Source organism: Vanacampus margaritifer, chromosome 12 (genome assembly GCF_051991255.1).
Source record: "Vanacampus margaritifer isolate UIUO_Vmar chromosome 12, RoL_Vmar_1.0, whole genome shotgun sequence".
NCBI classification, from domain to species: domain Eukaryota; kingdom Metazoa; phylum Chordata; class Actinopteri; order Syngnathiformes; family Syngnathidae; genus Vanacampus; species Vanacampus margaritifer.
Genome location: NC_135443.1, coordinates 4452535 through 4480530, shown reverse-complemented (window position 1 = coordinate 4480530; position 27996 = coordinate 4452535). Strand labels below are relative to the sequence as shown.

The window sequence follows — 27996 nt, the reverse complement described above, 5'->3', positions numbered from 1 at the left end:
TAAGCTGAGATTTCAACTTGGCCAGGACCTCAGCTGTGAAGCAGATGTGAGAACCAAGGCATCAGACATCTTTTTTTTCTTTTATATTATCTTTGATTGAATAAATAAATAAATAAACAAACAAACATGTGCCGGAAAATACTGTTCCTCTCCAGTCCTACGGGTGGTGGTAATGCTTGTTTTGAGATTACCTTTTGACCCTTCAATTTTAAAGGATCTTTGTGCAGTTTGTCACTTTTTTACTCGCGACTGCCACCTCTGTCCCACAACGTAACTGCAACACCTGTGTCAGGCTCGTTCGTGGTGCGCGTGCTAGTACGTGCACGATATTAAAGCGACACCGTGTGAGGGTCCGCACACAGCTGATAGGTGCAGCCAGAGTAAAACAGTCAGGTCTCATTGTACTCACCTGAAATCAATCAAAATCATATTTTTCTTTTTTTCTGTTCATATTATGAAACTACAGTATGAATTGTTGCTCCTGTGTTTAACTGTAAGTTGTTGCCTGAAATAAATGAATGAAATTAAACCAGTCGCTGCCCAAGTACTGTTCCAATTGAAAGTATAAATGAACCAAGAACACACGGATGTTGTTCTTGTCAGCTAGCTTAAACCAATAATGCATCAATTGGATACTTGTCAAGGCTTGGCTAGGAAAATATCCCAAGATGCATTTCATGCAGATATCTTGGAAATACATCAGAGTCGGGGGAGACGGAAACTAGTACACAGGTGTTCCAATTTATAAAGAAACTTGTGTTTGTAGGAAGAACGACTCTCACGTTGGTTCTTTGGAAGATTGTACTTGGCGAGGTCACGAGACTCCGGACTCTGCATTCTTCATATTAATAAACGGCATACGTTTCTGTGGAAACCAGTGCAAATATAGCAAAGAAAATTCTCTGAACTGTTTCAAGGTCCCCTATGAAAGCCGAACAACTTAGAAGTCAACCAGCATCAACAAGCAGACTGTGCAATTGTTTGCCTATTTACAGGTCGCACCACAAACACATTTATCACAGCCATCGTTAAAACAAACACAAACATAGTTGGTTGATTCAGCCAGCTGTTGAAAGTCTCCATGTGGCGCCGGTGGCACGGGACCGGCTCATCTGTCGAACCTGCCATCTCATCGGCTCTCTTCATTTAAGTAGAGAGCTGTCCATTAGGTGCGGTAATCCTCCTCACCCAGCGCAACACACGCGACCTTGAGGTGGAAGCGCACTCGGTCTGTAAACAGCTCCCAAGCTCACTCCGGCGTAATAAATGTCAGCTGCGTTTTGGCTGGTGCGGGCGGCGGCGGAGGGGCGAAGTTGTTCAGCAGCAGTATTTACAAAGTCTACTCTTGTTGTGATGTCGACGGCACACAAGTGTGACTTTCCTCGCTGTCTCTTACAGCAGGCAATCATTTTCTATCTCGCCGCTTAATTGAGCCGGATGCACGTTAATTATTTCACTTGGAGGGGATCATCAAGATTCAGACGGGCACCTGTTCTTTTGTGTCCACGGACGCCTGGCAGCAGAAAACCATTAGCGACCCCATTTGTTCACTAGCGACAATGCTGACCTTTAAGATTGGCACATCCTCTTCGGAATGACAGCTTTTCTTTCGACAAAGCGAGAACTGATCTGTCATTTAATATGCACATACTTTGCATATTTGAGCAACATACTGTACATAAGCTGCGCGTTTGGACTGCGGTTCTGATGTCAAGTGTTAGTGGGGTCACTGCGGAAAATCATCAGTTTGGCATCTGATGCTTGCATGCGGAAGCATCATTTCAATGCAATGTGGTGATTAATGAGATGTAAGACTTGACAGAGATCCAACACAATGGGTGTTACTTTCACAATATGACAATTGTTGTAATGCCAAGTTACTGTAGCAACATGAGAAAAAGGAGAAAGCACTTGAACAAGGGCAAACGTATTATTCAGTTAAAAGCGCTCTGACATTGTGATACAGTGAAGATTCACCACCTAATAAAAAAATAGCAAATAGTGATAGAAAAATTCGGCCAGGCCAGGCCTATTATCAGCACCAATTTTCAGCATTTTGACAAATATCAGCATCAGCTTTTTTGAAGACTCACACGGCCGATAATATATCAATTTAAAACGGTGTTAACTTCATTGAACTATTTATTTACATTTTGATTTAACGTTATAATGTAAGAAATGCTGCCGACACTTGGATCGCTCTGCGCCTTCAGTTTTAATTTGAAATTAAACTATAATAAATAAAGATTTAACATTTCAGATATACATTTTTGGAAAATTATTTACTGTAGAAACAGTATGGAGCTACTTACTTTCAATTATTATTTACTTATGCACTTTTAAGAGATGCACTTTCAATTTCCTTGTACTTGTACAATGACAATAAAGACTATTATATTCTATTCTTTGTATTTAACTTGCCCAATGACGCTGGGCGGTCCCTGAACTTTTTTGATAGACTTTTAAAGCAAAGATTTTTTTTTATCTACAATATTTGGAAAATATTAAAAGTTGTTCAATAAACATATATATATATATATATATATATATATATATATATATATATATATATATATACATTATTTTAAGAAATTTTGACAACAATATTTTCCCTTTTAGAACCAATTATCGGTTATCAGCCTCCTTGACTACTAAAAATCATTATCGGCCCTGAAAAAAACAACAACAACAACAACAACATATCAGTCTATCTCTAGTTAAAAAGTCAGGCTTGCTTTAATATGCATTTCTAAAATAAAAGGTGGCCAAACCAAATGCTAGATCTCAAAAACGGAACTTGTTTGTTGAAGAGGTGCCCGTTTTCCTTGCAAGCACTGCAGAAGTGCTCTTTAGCAACTGTTCTGATTGGATGGGCGTGCATACTGTAGTTATTTTTCCATGAGGGGACATTGAAGCATTGTTTTTTTTCCTCAAAGTGACTGAAATACATAGTGTACGTTTCAGCTTCAGTTCATTCAAGGTTTCTCCTCAGGGTTTAAAGGTTATTTTGAACGTTTGACTTAGGACCCCATTGATTTCGAATGATATTCAATCCAAAATGTTTGAGGTATCTAGGGCCAGACAAAATAATCCCTTATCATCTTTTTATTTTATTTTTTATCAACACTCAGTCTCTATCTCACTTCTCTCTGCCACCCAAGTACAGATACACATCATTCTGTTGTATGAGGCAGCTGACAAGTACAATTTAAAATGTATTGAAAAGGCCTTGATGAAATGTGATCTCACTTTTTTTGTGTGTGTGCCCGCAACACAAGAGAATAATTCAATTTTGAGTCGGCCGTGGAGGGGGATTCATCTTTTGACTGATGTTACAAAGAGAATAGGCGCTTTTGTTGTTGGCAGTACGGCATGATGTGAGGTGCCTGGGTCAATCAGCTTCTGCTGCATCACAGTCGGAGTTTCCACTGCCCACACACTAACTCATAAACAAACAGGAAAGCTCCCAATGCACACATACAATACAAAACATAAAATGGTTTCTTTTCACTCAAACTTCCTTTTCTTAAAAAGTAGGTGCGAGCCAAAGGCCCGTGAGCAAGTCTAAACTTGGCCGTTATTAATGATGACCAAAGGCTGCTCCTCACTTCAGGGAGCTGGAGAAAGATCTGTTGTCACTCCATCAGGGGGAAACATCTGTCCCCAATAAAGTACTACGCCCATACAAGTTATTTCCATCGCACTCCCGCCTGAGTCCTGTGGCCGTCGACAAGGGGATAAAACAAGATTAGTCAAATGACTGGAAAGTGGAAAGGTAGAGGGGGGAGGAGAGGGTTCGTCTCTTGTCGTCTGCTCTCTTACCAATTAGGAAGTGGGGACTGTCCTCGGGTGAAGCGAAAAAGGGACGTAATCACCTCATCCATCAGCCAGCTTGTCAGTGAATGGCCGAATCCCATTACATGTGCACTTCTACGAGATGAAAGCATTGAGGAGATCCATGCGGCCATATATTTACTCTTCAACTGTTGCTTGTGACCAGCCGGACAAACCTGAAGAACGTGTAGCAGTATTGCTGAAAGATTGATGTTGACTTAAATGCGCGATGGGTAGAACAGCGCATTGATGTCGGAAAAGACAAACGTTTGATGGCACACGTATGGCAGGTAATTCGACCTGCAGCATCTGCCATTATCTGGCTGGGGATGAAAGAGCTTGAACTGTGATACATCCAAGGCTGCTGTTTGTGCAGCATCGTTTGGAGTGCCTGCTCAACCCGCATAAATTAAATATGGCAGGAGAAGGTTTGTGTGGCGCACAAAACATTGGCCATGGTGTGCTGCATTCCATTTTTATCACATCGCACTCGGGTAACGAGGAACAAAAAATGTCTGTGCGTATGGTAGCAACTAACGCAAAACATTCATGCTACAGTACATTTAAAACAGGACCGGGTAATAGACCGGTTTGTCCCCGTTTACCCCCTTGTAGACAAAAAAGGCCTACCAGAAAGAAATGTGAATGTTGTGACCCACCGTGTCATCACCTCATCCATAAATCATGACAACAGCCAATGTGTGCATCTACAGCCCAAATGAAAAATTGAGCAAAAGAGTGAAGCAATAAGGTTAAACTAGGTAAAGAAGATGAGCATTTTGCAAATGCATTACTTGATCCAGCCCCATCCTGTCTCTTCCAGCCTTGGCGCTGTGACCAAGTTTTAGGGCAATTAATGCATCATGGCTCCTCTAAACCCTTAGTGACGTTTATACACTCTTAAAAGTGATCAAATACAACACTTAGAAGTTTCAAGATTGACGCTGCTGTGAGAAAGCTTTCTAGCTGTAAATGGAGTCTGTTCTAATCCAGAATTAAAAGAAAAGTTATTTTTGCGAGAAAAATAAAACAAAACTGTCGTGTTTTGACTTCCTTGAAAAATGCTATGATTAAGGAGGGATGCTAAATTGATCAATTGTTGTTTTTAAGTGACATTTTAACATACCGTATCTTTGCATGTTATTGAACAGGATAATGATGTAATTAGTATTTGAAGGGTGGCGGACCCAAATGCAGGGTGTGACTAGACTAGGCGCCATGACTGGACAGGACGTGACTGGACCTGATTTGCCTTGACTTGCTATGATTTGGCTGTGGCTGTCACGATGGCTTGGCTGTAACAAAGAGGGGGCGGGCCTGATGAATAAAAAAAAAAAAAAAAAACTGCTTTAATAGACTAACTTTCGTTTTATCAATTCCGAAACCTTTAATTTTTAAAACCACAGTGTCTCTTGCAACGGTAACCAGCCCATGCCTACTCTCAGTCTCAACCAGTTTGCTGTCTAAAGAAATAATGGCAGCTATGGTTCACACACAATAAAAAGTGAGCATCGGATGTAAAACAACAAAGATCAGACAAGAATGAGCAGAAACTGGAATGAAACGCTCTCAGTCTGATTTCAAAGATGCAACACAGGTGGGTGGATAGATGAAAAAGTGCTGATGAGGACTGAAAACTGATGAGACAGATGGAAGTAATAATCAGGATGGTGCAGACAGAACAAAAAAAAGGCACAATTGAAGGAAATAACAGTAAACAAGAAGACTGTTGCACTCAGGTATGACCTTTGACCATCTAGCGATGGCAATCACTGGTGCTCTTGCTCGGTCGGGCAAATGGGATGATTGAAACAGAGTGGTTGGAAATGGCAACAGACAAGATATTTACTTAGTGACCGTAACTTGGACAATATCTACTTCAGCATTATAGGGTGATATGTCCCTTTAAAATCAATAGGACTGCAGCAGCTGTTTAGTAGAATAATAATCCTTGAAAGTTTGATGACAATTGACGAAGAAAGAAAACGTCATTTGACCAACTGGGAATTTCTGAAATCCTTTTCAGTAGATTCAGTTTTTCCTCATATGTTTGAAAAGAAGTCTTAATAATTCTTAACTGATTTGAAAAGTGTTGACGTGGAACCTCTGACTATGTGACACAGAGGTCAAAGCTCATGTAGCAGCAATAATTCCAGGACGGTCCAAACAGTAATTGAGGCAGAAATAACTTCAAATCATGCCCTCTGTCAGGTTTCATTGTGACCTTCTGACACTTTAAAGGCATGTAATATTTCAAAAGTATACAGTCATGAAGTGCTAAACATGTCTTTGATAGACTCCCTCAATTAGGGAGTTGGAATTGTTTCATGATTCCGAATAAGCCTTTTCATCATTCAGCTTGACTCAGCAGGTCATGAAGTTAATAGTAAAAAGAAGCTGTGGCTATCATCGTTCACTCGCATAGTTTTAGTTTATCTCTGCCCAAGTCTGATTAAAGCTCCGCGGCTCACTACCATCGTCTCTATACACAATGATAAACACATTTTTAATTGCTAATGCCTGAAGTGTGACCAATGCCACAAGTTCACATTGCACACCAGCACAATTTCGCACAACTTGTGTCACTGACTCACGTCACCTAACAGATGGCGAAATGCAAAGCAAGGCTTATTAAAACTTGAAATACAGCTTTATTTATCCACGCTGAAGATTGTTTTCACACTTTATATCATTGATTCATCTATTTTTCTTGCAATCGCAACGGATTGTCCGGAAGCATTTTAACAATAGCTTCCTTTTTTAATGTGCTCCTACATGCTGCAAGGTCCTGATGTTTAAATCTGCCAAGCTGTCCAGCGTTGTGATATAAAACAGCAGTTTATCTGGTTGAAAAACGATCCAATATGCACAGAGGTCTAATAGCCTGCCAGCGCCACAAGCAGTACTAAGGCCACTGTCAAGCATTGTCAAACTCTGTGGCAATTCTTGTCAGCCTTAAATAGCTGACAAAACAAGTGTCCTGGCATGTTCCTCCATCAGTTGCTATTCTTACTCAAACCACAACAAAACACCGTGGTATGCAAACATGCATTGCTACAGATTGGGATAAAGATTTTTTTTGACAAATAATCAAGAAAATCAATTTTACTACGATTTAAGATGATCAGATTAGTGGATCGATTGGCAACAAAAAGATTTTGAGTTCAACTGTTTTTTTGGTTTCGGTGCCTATACTTTCCCAATCAGTTTCTATGGGATCCTTCCCAGATTGATTTGTGGAACAAAGTTACCTATTCCCGCTGCTGCATAAAATTTCATCTCTCCAGTATGTTGACTCAAAACTTTTTAACCTTGGTCCTAGAGAGTCGCAGTCATGCGTGTTTTGGATGTTGCCCTCCTCCAACACAGGTGATTCAAATGATAAGCCTGATAACGCGTGTTGGAGGAGGGAGACGTCCAAAACATGCAGGACTCGCTCGGACTGGGGTTGCCTACCTCTAATATGGAGGAACAGATGATGCAAAAACACCATGTCATGTTTCGGTTCTGTGAGAGTTGGGTGTTTTGTTTGGTATGGGTGTTCTTGTTGTTTTTGTCTGTAGTTGGTGTTTTTTTGTCTCGTGTTCCTGGTTTCTTCCTTAGTCTCGTTATGTCTAACCACGTCCATCTGTGTGTGTCTTCCCTTCCTCAGGTGTGTCTCAGTGTTGGTGTATTTAGTCTGTTGTGTTTGTCCAGTTTTTCAAAGTTCAGTTACATAATTTAGATTTTATTAAATAATAATGACCACCTTTCAGAATGTCTGTGACGGAACCATCACTCCCAATAAAGACCCAGTCGTCTTTCAGAGTCTGCAGACTTCAGGGAGCTTCAAGAGATTCTCCATTCACTCTCTCACGGTAATGATTGGCCCTCGGTGGTGGACATGGATAATCAATGCGTAATTATTCTCTCAATGTGGAAACAGGATGAATATGCAAAGACCAAAAAGCGGTGGCTCAATCTGTCTATTGAGTTTTAATCAAGCCGATGAAATACTGTTTTGCACCCATTTCCATGTTTGAATAAATCAATGGCATAAAGAGATCGGAGGGTCTCTTACCCTGTCTGACATCATTGTTAATAAATTTGCTGGCCTGCGTCTTCTGCCATCATTTTGATTTGTTTTAAGACTAAACCTTGGAAGCCAGCCAATGTAGATTTTTTACACTTCTTCAGTCTTATCAGGAAGTGCTCCATTTGTTGCTGTGATCAACTGTGATTATGTAGTACACAAGTCACCTTGAAAATATTTTTTGCAGCATGATTACTGAATATTAAACAATCTGTTTTCAAGGACTTTTATTGTTTCAGATCCAAAAATGGGCTTTTGGGGATGGGTGGAACACTGAACAGATTGGTCTACAATGTAGCAACGTGCTCAGCATCTTTTAAATAAAAGCTAATATTACCTGTTATATGGGCACCTGGTGGATGTTTTTAGAGTTGTAATATTGCTTTAGGAAAATCCCTGGTGGTTATTTATGTTGTACATATACGTAAGTATTACAGCACTCGTGTGCTGATCCACACGGACGCCCGACACCCCCCCTCTCCCTCCTCTTGCCCATGTAGAAAGAGCTGTCAGGGAACATAACAAGTGAGTGTCATAACCTCAGCTGTGGCTTGTAGGTTTTTTTCGAAAGCATTCCCTTTCAATTTTTCATGACAACGTATCTGTTGGGCCATTACTAGTATGCTGGGGATGTTTTGTTTTAAATGCGTAGGCTTTATATGGTGTAACAGTCGAGGGTAAGCTCAGGTAACTATCAGGTGGATGTACCGATTGACCCCCGCAAGCACATTTTGTAAAAGCAGAATTTGTCTGCATATGTCAGCATCACTTCCAGTCAGCCACCGGGGCTGCATGTAGATACGAAAACAGTGTCATAGCATCCCACTGTATCCGTCTCCCACTCAGGTTCTGTCTGCCAGGACGGCTGGTGACGGGGGTGGAGGGGGCGTGTATTTAGAGGCACAACGTTTCTGTTTCTCAGGAGACTTAAGAGTTCAGGAGTTGCTCAAATTGCAGGGTTGGAGAGGAGGAGGTTTTGACCTTTCACGATTTATTTACTCACAAACATCTGTCACAGGTAGCTTATCATTTCCCTAGTGAGAAGTCTTCTTGGATGAAGACAACTATCTTTGAAACTGACCTTAAAAGATAATGCAAAAACAGAGAAGAGAGTGAGGAAATTCCCTTAATAATTGCACAGAGGGGAGATGTATTAAGCAAGTCTGGTGTTAGCTTTAAATCTGAATCTTCCCCAGTGGGTCTTTTTCTCCGGATTTTGTAGTATTAAATAATTTTTACAAGGGCTCAGTTGTTCCATATAAAATCACCAGTGAAAGTATTGTATGGGTCATTGTGGTACATTCAGTGTCTCTCAGGCTGGTGTAATCACGGTCATATAAAGTTTTATTGTTCAATTCTGTTTCTTTTTTGAAACACTGCAGATAGTTGAGAACAGGAGTTACAGGGAGTGTGAATTTGCCTATTTTAAAACTATAAAATATCGTCTTCCACTTTGAGAACATATCAAAAGTTTTCAAGCGTCAGAGCTTTACTAAACACATACAAAGCAATTAGTCTAGTTGACATTTTCTATTCTGAGAACTCGAAAGTGAACGGTAAATATCAGAATTTATCCAGAGATATAGATAAAAAAAAACATGACATCATGGGCAGCAGCTGTCTACCACATTGTGCACATTTAAGTTTATGGGGTGCATTGAAAAGGTTGGGAACGTGGTACAAATAAGTATAAAAAGCAATTGTGTGCTTGAATGCCTTGCTCAAGGGCACCGCAGTGTAAAATGTGTGAAACAAGGCTCACAGGGCAATGCTTCGTCACTTTTCTTATTCACATCCTTCTGCTGGTTGAGGGAATTGGATTGGGGGCCCTTGTGGCAACAAGATGCAACCACTGGCCCGCAAAAACACATTAAACAGACTTTGTTTGTGCCCCATATTCCATATATTGCTCGTACATATATTGCTTTTTGATGGCTGCTGAGGTCAACACTAACGCGAAACCTATGACATGATGGACCGGTGGTAGCAATTGGCTGCAGCTTGACGGGAATCAATATAAAGTGACCACTAAATAACTGCTCGGTTCAGTGAAGCAACGAGTAATGCTTTGTTGCACAACACCTGGTAAAAATCTGCATTGCTGTACCACATTTTATCGCATGGCAGCTGGCAATATAAACACACATTTATTAGGTACACATTCTGGATCAAGATTACAGAAATAATATAGCAAATTTTTGGTTGAATTTTTCAGAGCAGTATTAGCCATAACATTTTGGGACACAAAATCCTTGAAATTGCCACAAATTGGTCGTAAACACAATGCACGATGTGCGCTTTGTGGCTCCGCAGCAACTTTTGTGCCCTAGTTTGTACTTTGTGTGAAGACTTAACTCACGTAACCCTATGTAAAAGTTCCATACAAGTGTGCTATCCTTAAATAAAGTGCAAACCTGACAAACGGGATTAATAATATGGAGGCTGTGTAATTATCCCACACATAGATGCTGAATCACCATTAAGTTGTGTGTGGCCTAATTTAAAAGTTGAGTCAGGGATATGCCACTGTGAAAAAAATGAAAACACTGGTCATGCAAAGAGCAATGTAATTGGATCAAGCAGATATAATGCGAAAATTATTAGTTCATGAAATTACAGTCTGTAATGAGATAAAATAGGCATTATCTCATGCTAATGAATGCCAGTCAAAGTCTAATTACACATATATGTATGTCAGCATATCATTGGCATGTCAAAGTTGTATCAGCAGTACAATTATAATTTAACACACAGAGATATGGGTTGAAAGGAAAGCTGGAGGAAGGAGGACACACATTGTCACAGCGGACAGATTGTTGGCAAATTACAAAAACATATTTATCTTTGGCTTAATTAAAATTTTCGTTACCATTGAATCGTGCGGAACATAACGTGAGGAGAACTTGACAGGCGGCAGGCACCCTGAGGACACCCCACACAGTGTGAGCCGAGCAGTCATGGGGTAAAAAGTGGCCAGCAATAAAAGAAGATGAGTTCGGGATTTTGGATAAGTCACTAAGGATCAGCCCATTATATGAGCTATTGCATTATAAACCCTCATCAGCATAACAGGGATTTCCGGGCAAGAATACAGTCTCTCGGGAGAAAGGAAAAATTCAGTTTTTAATACCTCTGTGCGATGCTGCTGTCACTTATCTCCTTTTCATTCACGAGCTTAACGCTAGTTTTATCTTTGAACGTGCGAAAGAGAGTCATCCTTTAAGTGGCTGTTATGGATATTTTGTGTAATAAAAAAAAATGACAATGTGTAACGCTGCCTGTGGTGAAGAGACTACAGAGAATTATCAGCAGCTCTTCTCAGACATTGAGTGGGTTTTAGCCTACTGTACGTCGGCGGTGAGGTGCTTCCAACTCTGTCGTTTGAAGTGGCAGCAGGCACGGGAAAAAAAGCTCACACTCTCAATACCATACGGTAAAGGCTCATTTGCGGCAAGTGATGCAGTGTAAGTTCAGCTTGTGAGGGTAAATCCTGATCTGGTTCGCGTTTCCACCGCAGGACATGTTGGCCAGATGGCGATAGCTGAAGAGGAATGAGACAAAGTAAACAAAGGCGAACACTGGAGGAGATCCAGCATTTTGTGTTCTCTCTTCTTGGCATGTTGTTGTTCATTACCAGACGACGACAAGCTTTTTGTGAGGGAAATGTGTTTTGTTTTGGCTGGCCAATCAGTGGACTGCAGCACGTCTACCGCCATCCTTTGGCTGAGTCAACCGTTGTAGATCAATATTCAGGTACTGGTGTGTGTGTTTTGCCTGAGGGTTAGGATGATAGCATTCACATTGGGCCAAACCAAGCAAAATAGCAAAGCAATCGGGCCAGGGGCATAGCTGGGGGAGGGGGGCAAGGAAAATCTACCCTCAAATTCACTAAAACTGTAATTTCATACATTTCCTCTAGTACTGTATTTTGGTTTAATTGTGACAAAAGTGAGTCTCTAATTAAGACCACTTAACCACAAATTATCTGGCATCTTAACTCTTTTACAGACAAAAAAACGTTGAATAGTCATGTCTTTGTTTTTCAACTGTGGCTGTTGCTTTAAGATTGTGCTGCAGTTACGCTATGGGCCAGAGGTGGCAGTCGCGAGTAAAAAAGTGACAAACTGCACAAAGATCCTGCTGTTCTTTTTTCTGGACTTTGGTTAAGATTAAGGGAACAGATGCGCTTAATATAAAGTGGCCCAAAATAAAGTTCTTAGCACTTTTTGCGGGGAAACACGTTCACTGCCTAGCACTTCCAGATACTTTAAGTGATGCCGAAACTTCATCTGCTAAAGTACGCATAGCCATCTCGCTCTAAAAAAAACCTCTTAGTTCACCTCGTTTGATTGGATTGTCCATGTATATTTCAGGACTAAAATATGTTGCTTTTCTTTTCTTTCTTTTTTTTGCATCTTTTGTAGCTATCTTCCACAAACAGGCAAATGACAAAAAGGTCATTCTAAATCAATAAACCGATCAATACTAGCAGTTAAAGAAGTTGCAATGCACTCACTGTACAAGTCATTTGGATGTCAATTTGATTGCATTGGAATTCCAATGAGTTATTGAATGGGATGGGGGGAAAACATGTTTTGTGCTGACCGTTAAGATGATGAAGAATAGTATTGCTGTTAAAGGGGATTGATGCACACTGCTCAGCGGATATTTTCAAAACATGTAAGCACTGCAGTGGAAGTGCCTCCCCCTTCCGACTCACCCCTTCCTTCCCCGTCAGCCTCTATATGTGTTTTATTGATCAACGCGCTGTTACTTGGATGGCTAGTCAGACTTGGCTGTCATTGCCTTGGCCAGCCAGTCAAACAACACAAGGCAAATGGAGGGTGGCTTTGTTCACTTACTATTAATTAAAATAGAATCCAACAAAAAGTAATTAGCAAGCTCACCCCTTTTGCTCTTCAATCTCCGCTTGGATCAGGATGTCCTAGTGAGGAGTGGCTGCATAATAAGAATGGACGACTGTTCTACCTGAATATTTTAAAGTAACCGCTTTGGAGCAGTGATAGAGAGAGCACTTGCAGTGTAGCAAAATGAGAACGGCAATTAAATATTGGTCGGGTGCCTTTGAGAGGAAATAGATGTGTTGCCAGAACAAAATTACATTCAAGTCATGTTGCTTTAGAGGCAGTTATAAAGCATAAAATAAAACAAATAATCCTGTAATGGCATTTTATGGGCACTGCTGAAATTTGTAATAAGAAAAAGAAATATGTAAGAAATTGAATCTGAAAATAGAAAATAACACTCCTTTTCAGATTAGTCTGCTAGCAAGTTTGTCTGTGTATTTAATGCTAATCATTATAAAAAGGGATGCAACACACCGTTTGTCCACTATTTGAAACGCTGACTCCATTCAGTCAAATACTCATTTTGTCCTGAAACAGCGACGTGGTTTCCAAGTGCTCGCATGACCATGCGCAAACATGAATATTTACAACTATGGATAATCTAGTTACATTTGTGCCGAATACGATACTCATTTTATAGCAACATCTTCTGTTCTTCCACTACCGCCATCAGCAAAGTGAAGATTGAAAACAGTGTATTACCGCATGTTCTTAAATCCACAGCGTTTAACAAACAAAAGGTCAACTATCAGCATATGCGTGGTATTTTGCCAGTAACTTTCCCACTCATTATGTTGCTTGAATCATCTACACATCTACTGTCTGACCTAAATTTAACTTTTGTATTAGATATCTGCCAATTCGACAACAACATAAATTGGCAGATCAGATCAATTTCTTTATTCCAGTCTGATTTCATCCTAATTCGCAAAATGCCGTGTATACGCACCCACAACAGTCCAAACAATAAAAATTAAAAAAAGCACAAACATTACATACACACTAAAAAGACATCAGCTGTAAATCATTTTGCACATTTAGCATGGTCTAAATATGGCACATCAGCGATAAACTACCAATTGCACCACTTGGAGATTGCAACGAAGGTGTGGTGGCATAAATAAGTTCGCATACCCAGATGGAAATTTTATCGCTCTCACATCTCGCTCAAAGGCTCGTTGGAATTCCCTCCGAAGAAAGCGTGACGTGATACTAATTCCTTGCAACTGATAGAAAACCTGTTCCTCTGAGCGACATCAAGTCATTTCAGTGTGTAAGGATAAGAGAAAGCATCAGGACTAAGTGACGCACAACGAGACCAACCGCAGCCATTCAGATGTGGCGTGAAGATACAGCAGGGGGGGCTTTATTGAGGCACTGACAGCTAAAGAGATCACAGCCGAGTGAAAGTGCAGAGGTAGATACGGTTCTAACAGGCTCCTCAGAAAGAGGAATAGGACTAGCAGAGCTTGGGATGAAAAAGCACTTGCTGCTCCATTGTGAGCGCTTCAGCTGAATTGTGATGCACAAAGAGAAAACAAAGAGCATTTGGCTTTTTTCTGTGAACAAACAGTCACCGCCTGACGCCCCGAGCAGAATGTCTGGTAAATGGCAGGAGAATTGTTTCCTATTCCAACTCGGCAGAGGGTATAATCACATGATGCAAAAACATCTTTGTATGTCAACGTTTCTCTGTGTGTGCCTTTATAGTAGGGCATTATGGGCGGTTACATATTGTGGAACATTTATACTATACTTATTCTAGAAAGCTATACCTGCCCTGACAAGGAGTAGAATACACTGTATCTATATAACTAGAACTAAATGGGACTCACAGTCACAAAATAATCTGCAATGCTGTCTTTCCACTGACAGCGCGTCTTGATTGATACGCGAGTTATTATATTTGTTCCCATACTCCTGTGAGAAAATGACTTTGTATGGATCCTGTGAATAATCTCTACCAGAGATGACAGGTAAAATGTATTATGGTATACACCAAGGGTCAATTAAAGGTTCACTATTGCTTCAGCTGTCACTTTTCCTGCATCATATTCCTGCGACAAGAGACTTATTACAATAAAAGTTCATCTTTAGGTGAACTTTTTTTTTTTTCCAGTTTCAAACGATAGCTCAAATCCAATCAAATCCGTTTGCTCGTATTCTGCCAGCAGCGCATCCAGTCCATTAATCAATAGGCCTGGGCTGACACACAACGACTGTTGAGATGTTTATGTTTTTCAATATCACCGCAACATTAAGCCTAATGTTTTCTTTAATCGCAACATTGTATGGACAAGGTACATTTATCATCCGAGGGTATTTTTTTTTACAAATGTTACGTGTTACTACAAACCAACTGTAAAGCTGGTAAAGCATGTTATGCTGAGAGCCAAAAAGCACAGGGACGCCTACATTTCAGCTATGCTAGAAGCAAAAAGAAAACTTACATATAGTCAAAAATGATGTTAGCAAGACAAAGAATTAAGATTCAAGTAAACAAAGGACTCTTGCTCAACGAGTTATTGAATAATTCAGCTATTCACAGATGTGTCTTTAGCTTATAGCATAAATCCTCAATTAAAAAATTATAGCGGTCCATATAACCTATTTTCTACCTGCAGCCACTTCAAGGTGACTTTTGGCAATAGGGCGGGCACAATATGGACTGGTCGCCAATTATCGATACATACAGACAAACATCCATTAACACCTATGGACAATTTAGAGTTTTTAGTTAACCTGAGAAGCATTTTTGACAAAAGGGCAGCCAATGTAAAAAACAAACAAACAAGAAAAAAAAGAAATAATTTTTTTCCAGGTTTTACGCAAGACCCAGGGTCTATAATAGTATGTAGAGTATATTTATTGTGTTTACCTTAATACTTAACTATCTATAATTTCATATGAGCTTGTACCTAAATAGCAAAGTAGCCTCTGTCACTGAAAAGCATGGGTACGAGGAGTAAATAGGGTAATCAATAATTCCTAACAGCCTCTCAAAATATCCACACTGTCCTTATTTTTGCACAATTTCCTCTTCTTTGTGGCCATTCACTTCTTCCATGTTCGTGTATATTGTCAGTGGAGCCTCAAAACCGAATGCAGGGTCGCAGTTTTTCCGTCGGAGTATGTTGGTTAAGTGAAGTGAGCTACTTAATCGCTTGCTGTGCGGTCAAGAGGTTGCATACTGTAATTTTACTGAAACCCTCTTACTGTTTTCGAGCTCTACATTACACGATTATCTTCTCACACTGAAGATGCACTGAATGAACTATTTCTTGAGTTGTTCCACACAGTAATACTTAGAAGAAATTGCCTTGGTCTTTATTTATATATTCATTCATCCATTTTTCCGAACCGCTTATTTACTACCTAAATGACCAAAAAAGCATTTGCAGGTTAAAATAAGACTACAGTAAAACCCCATTCCAAAGGTCATAGTGGATAATCACAAGCATTCGTCAAAGTCTAATAAGCCTTGTTCCAGATCTGGATCAGAGCCTGTCCATTGAGGGATCTCTGGTCTAAGGTATTAACAGTCTATAAAACCGAACGTGAAACTATGCCAACTTAAATGTACTGTAATTAATTTATAGCTAGATAACAGCAGAGTTTAAAAAGTATTTTGTACTTGTAGGACTGCCTGTAAGTTGCCGGGTTCAGAAAAAGGACAGGAGGTAGGCAATAATGGGCATGTTTACAAAAGTAAATAAGTAATAAAGAAGCCGCGCGCATCCAGGGGTCTATACTCCCCGCAATCAGTATTCACACCCAGTCATCCGCATGCTGCAAGGATCATTTTAAATCAGTGGACAGTAATGCACCAAAATGTACGAACACACCTCATCACCCTCTCCCCCTCACCCATAAAGGCATCAGGAGTCAGAGTGAAGATGGCTCGGCTCGGTGCTGCAATTGCTAGGTGAGGTAAACACTGTTTGGGTCGCAGGCGGCATGTGAAATCAGGATACATGATTGTTGAAGCGGAGGCAAATTAGTATTGTACAAAGCACAGAGCTGCTGTACAAACAATCCAAAGGTATCAGATGTGAAAAGGACTCCTTAAAAACAGCACTTGCAGACAAAACTCAACACAAATTGTGAATTATTATCCTTTGTCTTTTATTACAGAAACTATGCATCATTGTCAAGAAGGTTGATATGGCTATTGAGGCAATATTGAGGGTGAAACTGGGAAATTTTGTGCAAATGACACTGGAAGTGGAAACTTTCACAGTAAGCCCTGCCAAAGTATTGCTTGTGGGAGCACAGTTCAACTCAGAAGGCTTTACCTCGTTTGTCTGCATCTGCTGGTTCATACAGTAAGAACCTACGTCCATATGCTTCTCACTATAAACCTCCGCAATTCGTTTTCCAGATGCTGATTGGAACTTTGCATAGATTTGATTGACACGTTGCTAATTTGCTGAAGCAGGAACTGCGCAATTTATGGAGTTAAAATGAGGGATAGACCGACTATGGGCCCGGCCAATTATCGGTGCCGATATTGAGCATTTTGACGAATATCGGCATCAGCTTTGTAGAAGAATCATACGGCCGATAATATATATATTTAAAAATGTGTCAACTTCAGAGAACTATTTATTTTTCAGTTAATGTTATAAGAGATGCCGCTGATCCTGGGAACTCTCTGCAGTCTGCACCGTATGTTTTTGTTTGAAATTATAACTAATATAAGTAAAATTTTAACACTGCAAGATATTTTGAAATTTTGTAAAACTTTATTTACTGTAGAGAACCTTTTGAAGACACACTTCTTCCCTTGGGAGGTCCCTGAACTTTTTGTTAGAATTTTCAAACAAAGATATATATTGACTACAATTTTTTTAACTCCAATATTTTACAAATCCTAAAAGTTGCTCAATAAACATATGCTTAAAAAATAGTTTTTTTTTTATGGCAATATTTTCCCTTTTTGTGAAAATGAATATCGGCTCCAGATATCGGTTATCGGCGCCCTTAACTAATAATATTCGGTGTCGGTATCATTCCTGAAATAACCATATCGGTCTATCTCTAATTAAAATGCATACCTTTGACACAAATATAGTAAGATTCCATACAAAAAACAATGCATTTATTAGAAAACAATTTTTGGGCTTAATCAAAACATTAAAATGAATATTGAAATACCTTAGGCATAATTTTATTTTTACAATACATTGTGCGTTCTTTACTAGAAGTACAGTTTTTGACTTGTCTCATGGGAAAATTTTCTCCACACTAATTAATCCCTATAAAGTGTAAACTGTGGGGGTAAACTATGAAAACAGCGCCAAGTTCTGGACAGGCATTTATAAACAAAGTGGCGTTAATTATGGCCAGCTGGATTGGGAATACCTCCCGTTGAGACAGAGGCGATGCCAAAATCATTCTGAATGCACCGGTGGTTGTTTAATGTAAAGGTAATTATGAACTAGCCAAGCCTTTGCAATTCCAATTGCCACTGGGAAAGGAAAATAAAGAACATAAAAATAAAGTAAAACCGGACACCAAAAGACCGCATTTTGGCTGACCTGGCTGTATGTGACCAGCCACAGCCAGCACATGAGATCAAATATGGCGTTATGATATTTCAGCAGAGACTTGCCCGGCCCGGGTTTTTAATAATGGCCGACTATTAGCTGCAGAGTGCTGTAGCGCTGTACATTTCCCTCGAGACTGTATCGACCCTAAACGCTGACTTATTCTACTCCCTAACCGTTACATCCTCAGCGCTTACTTGCATTTCATAATATGATGTAATAATTTATTGATTCAACAAAAAAAAAGGAAGCAGATGTTTGCATCTAATCCGGTTAGTTATAATTATTGCATTGCGGTATTTGCGCAATAACAAAAATCTCTAATTTAAGGCACAGCGTAAACTCACACAGCATTTGGATTGTGCTAAATGGATACTTGGTATTTTGATCAAGGTTTGCCACACCAATAAATCAAAAATTCCCAACACTTTTCAACGAATGTCATAATTATTAATTCAAGTGATTATTCAGAGCAACGGAAGTTTTCAATTTATGCACCCTCTGTGGAAGCAGCTTGTGGGTTATTATGAATTCTCTGTTGCAATTTCATTGTCGGAGTTACTATTAACTTGGACCAACTTGTGCATCTAAATGGACTTCCTTGAGTTGACTTTTCTTACTCGACTCTCTGTTGTTTATCTGATACCAAGCAGTGTTTCCCACACCATGTTGTTAATAGTCGTTTCAAGAAAATGTATTAAAAATATATTTAAAAATAAAACGTGTCGCGACAGGGTATACCGCATGTAACGTTAGTTCGCCGTCACTCATTTGCGGATCGTGAGGCTAGATGAGACGTAGTAACAGGACTGAGACCCACCTCCCGTCCCCACTGAGCCCACCCACCCAAGTCAATTTTAAATCTGTGGGAAACACTGCCAAGATAGTTGTGTAACAAACAACAACTGATGCTTGTTGACTAAAAGTACTTGTATCGGGCTTGTGTTTACAATTTAACACAGTTCCATGGGGAAATCAGTTTGCTTTAGGGCAGTGGTTCTCAAAGGAGGGTACGAGTACCCATGAGGGTACGTGAAGGCACTCCAAGGAGGTACATGAGATTTTTAAATATATTTAAAAAGTATATGTAAATATTTCTAAAAATATATACATAAGTTCAGAAAATGAATCTTATATTCAGTAGGCAATTGAACTTCTGTGTCCTAAAAACCCAGCATTTCCCCCATATAAGAATGGTTTGACCCAACTTGTCATATGCCACCTAATCACTTGAAAACTTTATTTAAAATTAATTTAATTATTTCTTTTTGAAAACAGAGGTTTACTACAGTATGATCCCAAAAGATGACACTGACACAAATTATGACAATGACATGAATAGTCTTTCATTTGGTATACATTTTGTTTATATATGATGTATTGATTCCAAGAAATAGATAAAAGTACAAAAAGTGATACAACTAGCCCCGGTCTCCCCTACTGCTTAACCAAGAGCGAGTCTAGCTTTCCTTTAATAAGCACGCAAGTGGGCTGCTGCCTTTTGGTCATCTGCTCTTCCGCCTCGCTCATCGTGAGTTGAGTGTGTTTGCTTCAGCCGGCTGCTTGTTTCTTCTAACAGAAGCACAACACAGAGGGTGGAAAACAAAAATGTCTCGGTAGCCTAGACAGAGCTGCCAAACGATAGGAATTCACTTCCTGAATAATTTAGGTTAATTGTCATATTTTCAAAATTCTGTCAAAGACATTACAGTGGGGCTACACGCGGGACTGTGTTATACAGTAGATATATTCTGTATATTTGTTTATCTCGCTCACTAAATCAACCCGTTTTAATGTGACCCATGATTTTCACACACACACACACACACACACACACACACACACACACACACACACACACACACACACACACACACACACACACACACACACACACACACACACACACACACACACACACACACACACACACACGTGAATTAATGGAGTAGGGTAGTGCAAGCACAACCCAACACACAGACCCCCCACGCCCCCTGGGGTTTTTTTTTTTTTGGGGGGGGGGGGGGTTCTTATATAGGGTTCGGCTGGTTTTCTAGTTTTCTTATATACGTACAGTACAGTATACTGTATGACGAATGTGAGTCTTGACCTGCTCAATGTGAAAAGTCTCTTGCAATAACTTTTGTTGGGAATTGGCTCTGTATAAAATAAAATTGACTTGACTTGAAGTTAACAAGACCTAAGTTGACACAAAGTAATAAGACTCCAGCCTCAATAGAACAGTACCAACATAACTTGTTGGCAAAGCTTTAGTTATTTACTTCCTATTTTATTATAGGTGGCAGACCACCTATGAGATTCCATCGTACTGTAAATGAAAGAGACGGTACGCTCAAATGGAGCACCAGTTTTGACCCGGGCAGGGTTTAAATAATGATGTTGTTTTTTGGGGATTTTTTTTACTGAGAGAGCAGTCTCACTTCAAAGTGTCTGTACTGATTGATATTTTACATTTATCTATTTTTTTCAAGATGATTTCATTTGCACAAGGCACTTTGTACCAGTGCTTGAGGGCAGAATGAGAAAACAGTGATTTATGTCATGGCTGCAGCTGGTTAATATTTTGAGTGTTGGATGACTTTGCTTAAAATAGCACATCATAGTAACATCTATTAATATTGAAATATTAAATAAAGTACCGATGTTTAATGGAATATTAGGTTGAGCATGAAGGTTTTTGGAATTCACCATAATTTAATTGAGCATATGGCCACACTTTACATGGAGACAGATGTGCTTGACAGCTGATCATTTTTGTATCTATAATAACATTTTGGAAAATAACGATTTGGACATCCAAAAGCACGTGGGACTTCAATGTCATCCAAAAAACAATCACACGGCCAATGCACACCTTCTAACTAAATGTGCATCTGTTTTCATTTTTGCTGAATGGTTTTCCAAAATAGGCTTGCCACACTTTAAAGATCAGTAAGTGTTTCCTATTCAATACTTTCAGTGTGAAATTCACACTTTTGCTTCAAGCCTTCCTGGTCTAAACAATTAAGAAAAGAAAAGGAATAAAGAATGACTGAACAAAACAGCTGAAATTTATCTTGCAGCTTTACCAATGTTTAAATATATGCAAAACCAATTTAAATCAACACCACATGAATAGATTTAGTTATTAGTGTCGACGGGCAAGACACAACAATCCTCAAAGAATGATTTACTACTTGAATTGTAAGACCTTGATATCAATTAAAAGACAAGAAATTTGGCATGCAATCATCCATCAACGTCTAAATGCTCGGGTCATTTTTCTAACATCCCTATTGAATCATTTTTCAAGTACTTTATTATATTTGAAAAAAAACAAAACAATACAGAGATCATAAATTCTGCTTGTGAGCATTTATCAAATTAGTGAAGAGATTTGCTGAAAGCTACAAATGAAGTGCTTCAATTAAAAAGACATCTACAATAAATACAGTACAATCTCATGATGGATGGATGGGATGGATGGCCTTATATATCCACGAGGGAGATTACCCGTTCCAGTAGTCCTCACAATGAAAATAACACAAAAACAACACAAATTAAGACTTCAAAATCGATTTACCCCCCCCCCGCCCGCCACCCCCCCCCCCCCCCCCCACCAACCCATCCGAAATGCCAAGTCACAACAATTGCACTCATCAGCTACGTTGGACTGAATTACTCTCAAATAGAGCCATTTGGTTCTCTTTGGCTGTTTCAGTACATACCTGTCTCCAAGAGACGGCTCGAGGGGATTTTTAAATCTGTCTACTGTTCCATGCTGACCATTAAAGGAAAGGCTAAACAGCCATAAGTTTGGGGGGAAAAAACAATGAAGGAAAGGAAAGCCATTATAAGAAAGAGGGTCATCCATCCAGGTTGTTCAAACTAAAATAAGGTTAATAGCTTAAGTGTTTGGAGCTCCGGCAGAGGAAAAAGTGACCTGCCACCAAGAGTCAGGGGGCAGTCTACAGTCTAATGTAATTTCCTGCTTACTGATCACCATAGGATGGGGTTCATTTAAAGAGAACGAGCAAACATCCGGAGTCAGGGTTGGCAACCGAGCCATAGGTGCTGCCCCCCCCCCCCTCCTCCTTTTTCTTTCTTATTGATCATATTTTTATACAGTCATGTTTGCCTTGTTATTTGCCTTTATTTTAGCGTAAGCTTAACCTATTAGAACAAAAAGAAAAACTGTATGATTTAGGTCAGGCGATTAAAATTTTTAATCGTAAATAATCGCATGACTGCAATAGTTAACTTATGATTAATCACAAATTTTATATCTGTACAATAAAATGTACAATAAAATTTGTTTTCATACTCTTGTTAAAATAGAAGTGGGAAACAAATGTTAAACTAATAGAAATATGGCTGATACAGTCATTTCATAATAATTCATAAAATTTAGTAGTTCAAATTTACAGTACTGTAAAAAAAATTGTGCAATATTGATTTGTGTTGAGGTCATTTTTTGCCACTAGATGACATAATTGCATTTGTAAGACATCTCAATGCATTTTTAGTTTCATATTAAGAGTTATCTAATCTTTTAAACATGAAATAACTTTTCTTTAATTCTGCAAATTGTAAAATACAACATAACTCCAGTCTCCACACTTAAATGCATTATTATTAAATTTATTACTGCTAAATTTTGGTGTGGACTTGTCTGCGGCGTTGCGACTGGAATCTCCCCAGTACAGGCTTTCCAAGTCATTAATTGTGCGTTAAAAAAAATTGTGGCATTAAAGGAACTTAAAACTAACTAAAAATGAACGCACAAATTTTGACTCCCCTAGTATAATTATAATAAATCTAATGTGTTGTTTGTAAAACAGATTAATTTATTGCTTATGTTGTAACAACAATTTTATATATATATATATATATATATATATAGGGAGAGGAATTGTTGAGAACCAAAAACATCAATAACAATAACATTTAGATTATTTTTCAAAATAATGAATAAATAATTTAAAAAAATAATTCACTCCTTTACACACCTATTGGAGTTTTCACTGAACCTAGCATTCATTGTGTTTGGAAAACATTCAAATTCCACACCTCTTAACTGTGATGCAAACGTGCTATTGGTAATCGGTATTTAATAATTGTATTGCTCATGCAGACGTGCTATTGGTAATCTGTATTTAATAATTGTATTGCTCATATTGTATTGAGTGGCCACATTTACCCATTTCTTGTTCAATGGTTATTATTATTATTTTCTTCTCGGTCATCATTGGTGCTGTGATTTAAAAAAAAAAATTATAAAAAAAAAAAAAAGACCCAAGACCCAAAGAAAAAGCGAAACACTTATGCAGTTAATGCTTATGATGCAGATTTCTGGGAAATTTTGGTTTAACTCCAAATTGTGGGTTTGACTTTGACCGTGGGTTCCACTTCATGAATTCCTTTGACTCAATGATACATACTGCCCATACTAATCATCCTTTGTTATTTATTCAAGGACATCAGTATATAAAAAAAGCATAGTAAGTCGTTACATCACCATACGACAACAAAAAAATTGGATGGTAAAACATTTGTAGATCACCCCCCCCTATAAATTTCAAACAGGTTAATTAGACCTGGAAGACTGTTCCAACTCACAAAATCTTTTAACTACCAGTGAAGGGGTATTAACAAAGCACCACTGCTCCTATGTTATGCCTCAGCAATTTTGCAAGAAGAAGACGACAACTTGCATGATATACATGTCTGAAAAGAACTATTAGCAGGGCACATTCTCCATAGACTCAATGGAAGGCTGCTTTTCACTGACACTGCAGTACACGTGAGGAGGTGGAAAAGAAAGAAGAAACTCTTGTTTCTAAGTTATGGGATTTTTTTTTTTAACAAGTGAAGCAGCCACCGTGAAGAGCGATGCCGCCAAAGTGTGACCGATATAAAAGAAGATGAACTACGTCAAGCTGACAGGGAAACATCATTTGAAATAGTGCAGTGAGTTTATTGGTCTCCACCAAGCAGCAAGATATAGTATTGGCTCAAACAAAAAGCCATGCCTCAGGCGTGTCCCCACTTTAACAAAGAAGTGCCTGGTTTCACGTAGATGCCAAACCACTTTCACGGGCATCATTATGGCATCTGTAAAGATGCAGTTTTTGGCCACTCTGATTGCAAGTACAGGAAAGTATGACAAACAGCTCCTATTGGGGAGTTAGTTACATTGTGCTTGAAAGTTCAAGCAGAAATGTGATTCATAACATGAATAAAATCAGCTTAAGTGAGGTACTGTACAGACAACAGAAGTACAATAGACAAGAATACCACCCTTTACTAATAAGCTTGCCATTTTTTTATCTAGTTATGCCATTTAATTTCAAACATTTATAAAATATATATTTTTAAATGACCACGCTTTACATGTTAAATTATTGCAACTCAACTGGATATTTTAGATTAAAATATCAAATAAAGAACAATCAGTTACTGATAATCATTTAAAATAAACAAATAAATAAAAAGACAAAATGGCGAGCGGCGACGCCTCTCACCAAGAAGCAACTTTTAGCAAAGGGAAGAGTCTCAACTTACTTGAACATTCGGTTCCGCTAACAGCAGACTGAAGCCGGGTGATATGATGGTGAGCTCCTCTTCATTTTAATCCTCTTTAAATCCACAAGCCATGGAGTCTTTAGAACCGTCGTCCTGGTCCAAAACGATGTAAAACCGCGTTAGCTGTACTACGGTTAATAAACGGTTCATTTAACTAGCAACTGCTAATTAGCCTGAACAGGTGCTAGCCAAGACAACGGGTATACCGATTTGCTTAAATTCACACAATACAGTGCTCACATGAATAACGTAGTGAGAATATTTTTTAAAAAAAAAGAAGAAGAAAGTTATAGTGCGTTTAAATTTACCTCAAACATTCATGATGTCGTTTTAATTTTTCTTGGTCTAGTCGACCCGTTTTTAAACGCTGACTAACAAAGTCATGACTTCCTGTTTTTACTGTGGCACGTCAAAGTAAAACAGGATGTTGGCACTGATGTTCGCAGTTTTTTTTTTCTTTCTTTTTTAATACTTTCAACGGAATTGTAAGCATTCATTCTTATTTGTTTTAAACATTTTGTGAGGAAATAATATCTCATGACCTGAGTACCTATTAGTTTTTGGCTTCAAACGTCTCACCTGCTTCAAAATGTCACTGAGTGTTTTGTTGGGTAGGATTTCTCATGCTTGCCAGGTTAAAAAAAATAGGTAAAAAATTATATATATATATATATATATATATATCACCAGGGTACAGGCGCCTAGCCGGGGGGCTATAAGTATGCCCACACCTGCTCTGCGCCTCTCACCGTGGGCAACTCCAGAGTGGAAGAGAGTCAAGCTGTGTGTAGACACCAGCTCGGGCTCCTTCCCTGCTAGAGAGGTGACATTAAATGTCCCCACAGCTAGCTTCAGGTGGTGAGCCCATGAAAAGGGGGACCCACGTTGCCTTTTCGGGCTGTGCCCGGCCGGGCCCCATATAGACGCTCGCTTTCGAGCCCAGCCTCCAGGCCAGGCTACAGAGGGGGGCCCCGGTGACCCGCGTCCGGGCAAGGGAAACCGCGATCCAAAATTGACGTTCATCATTGGGGTCTTTTTGAGCCATGCTTTGTCTGGTCCATCACCTTAACCACAGACAAACTATTATCTTCTGACTGTTGAAAATGGCTCAATAAGTCAAGTATCCCTTTAAAGGATTCCTCTTAGAGTTTTTGTTGGGTCTGGAAATTTATGAATGTGCTCTAAACTTTGTTTCTGCAAATTGTGCAGTAAGACAAAAGGACGCTTCAAGAGCATGTATGCTTCTTTTTTTTTTTTTTTTGCATATAGCTAAGGACTATTTTAATGGCCTCGCCAGTGTGAGATATCTACCACTCTGCACAATCTCGTCATTGTTCCTTAGCAACCACGTTCCCCTCAACGCTTGTCTTCCAAGTAAGAGCATTTCTGGTCGGCAGCAATCTATCTTCATCTGCATGCGCAATGATCACCTCCTCATCTCGGGAGAAGGTATTTAACTGTCAACAACTGCGATTGCTTTTAAAGAATGCCTCAGGGTGCGCCGTGTGCAGCACTTGTAAAATATCTTGTAAAAATCATATGTCGTGAAATCAATGATGTCTAAAGTCTTCAATTACCCATTATTAGATCGCTAGAATGATGCATGCGCAAAGCTTCCTCAAGCATGCTTTGTTAATTGCCGCAAACAAATTCGGTTATTCCGGCCTTGTTTAGTTTCTCTCACTACCTGTACACACAAAATACACTCACACACAGATAGTATGTGACTTTGTTACACAAATTCTCCTTTTCAAATGTCTCTGGTGTGTCTAATTAGATTACCCACCCGACCACAAATATCTTTTTTTTAATGTGATCCCATCTCTTGATCAAGTGTACAAACATGCATGATACATAGATGGTTTGTGTAAACAATCCATCTTGTACAGTGGATTTACCAACTTGCCCGGGATGTGTGACTTAGAGCAGTAATTACCTCCATCTAATTAGCGATAGATCTTAAGCTCTGCCCACGGCGTCCATCTTTAGGAATACAGTGGATCTGCCAAACGCTGGTTGACTTCCAAGTTGTTTTTATTCCAAAATTGAGAGATAAAAAAACACATAGCAAATGTTGCATAAATTTATGTGCTCAAGAATCACATTGTTGCCTATAAAAAATATTTTGATAATATTTCAACTTTCGTGAATATCATACAAGACTAGGGATAGACGGATTATCGGCCGGGCTGATTATTGGTGTCGACATTTGGCAATTTGATAAATGTCGACATCGGCCTTTTTACGAATCTGAAGGCCAATAAAGCTGGTATCTCACTGAGCGGTGAATGCTTGCGACTAGCAAATTTAGGGTTTTCATCAGGATTTGTAGGATTGTTCACAGACAGTTTTTACTTGTTGCAAAGACATTTTGAACACGTTCAGACAATTTTTGACTGTCTGCGAAGATCTTTTGAAACATTTTACGAACACTATTGAAAGCCCCAAATTAGCTACATTTGCATGCATTTGTCGCTCAGTGAGATACAGGGAACTTTTCATTTTCATCAAAATATTGTGATGACACTGGAAACTCCCTACACATTTTATTTTTTAAAAATTAAACATTTTGTTAAAATTAAGAAATTATGTTGAATTTTTGGAAAAAGTTATCTACAGTAGAAAGCTTTAGGTAGTCTTTTATTTGCTTAGTTTTTAATTTAGTTTAACACATGGTGATGACCCGGGAAGCTCCCTGTAATTTTTTTAATCAGTTTTAAACAAAGCTGTCTATTCCTTATATAGTTACAATGAAAAAAAAAACCTTCAAAGTGTTGAAAAAAATGAAAAGTTGTTTTAACAGGCATGCTAAATGGCATTTCAACAAAGTTCATTTTTACAATTTTCTCTTTTACTGCAAATGAATATCGGCTTGAAATATCAGTTATCGGCCTCCTTGACTATTAATAATCGTATTCGTATCGGCCTTGAAAAAAACATGTCAGTCTATCACTATACAAGACTAAAGTAAAACTACTCATCAATGAAAGACTGACAGACGGCAATGGGAGACGGAGCAAATATTCAATACTGTCGCCTAGCTGTGTTTTATAACAGTTGCGCTGTGGTTATTATCACATCCATAAAA

At 39.0% G+C, this 27996-nt stretch overlaps 1 protein-coding gene across 4 annotated transcripts in view; it reads right to left on the bottom strand.

Annotated features, from left to right (window-relative positions):
- LOC144061238 (receptor-type tyrosine-protein phosphatase epsilon-like) overlaps nucleotides 1-25308 on the bottom strand; it is a 55716-nt gene extending 30408 nt beyond the window's left edge. For all 4 annotated transcript variants that reach the window (XM_077581492.1, XM_077581491.1, XM_077581493.1 and 1 more), the window contains exons 1-2: nucleotides 25217-25308; nucleotides 24888-25001 (exon numbers count right to left, since the gene is read on the bottom strand). The gene's annotated coding sequence lies outside the window, so the exon portion shown is untranslated. The remainder of the gene's footprint in view (nucleotides 1-24887; nucleotides 25002-25216) is intronic.
- Nucleotides 25309-27996: the final 2688 nt, after the last annotated feature.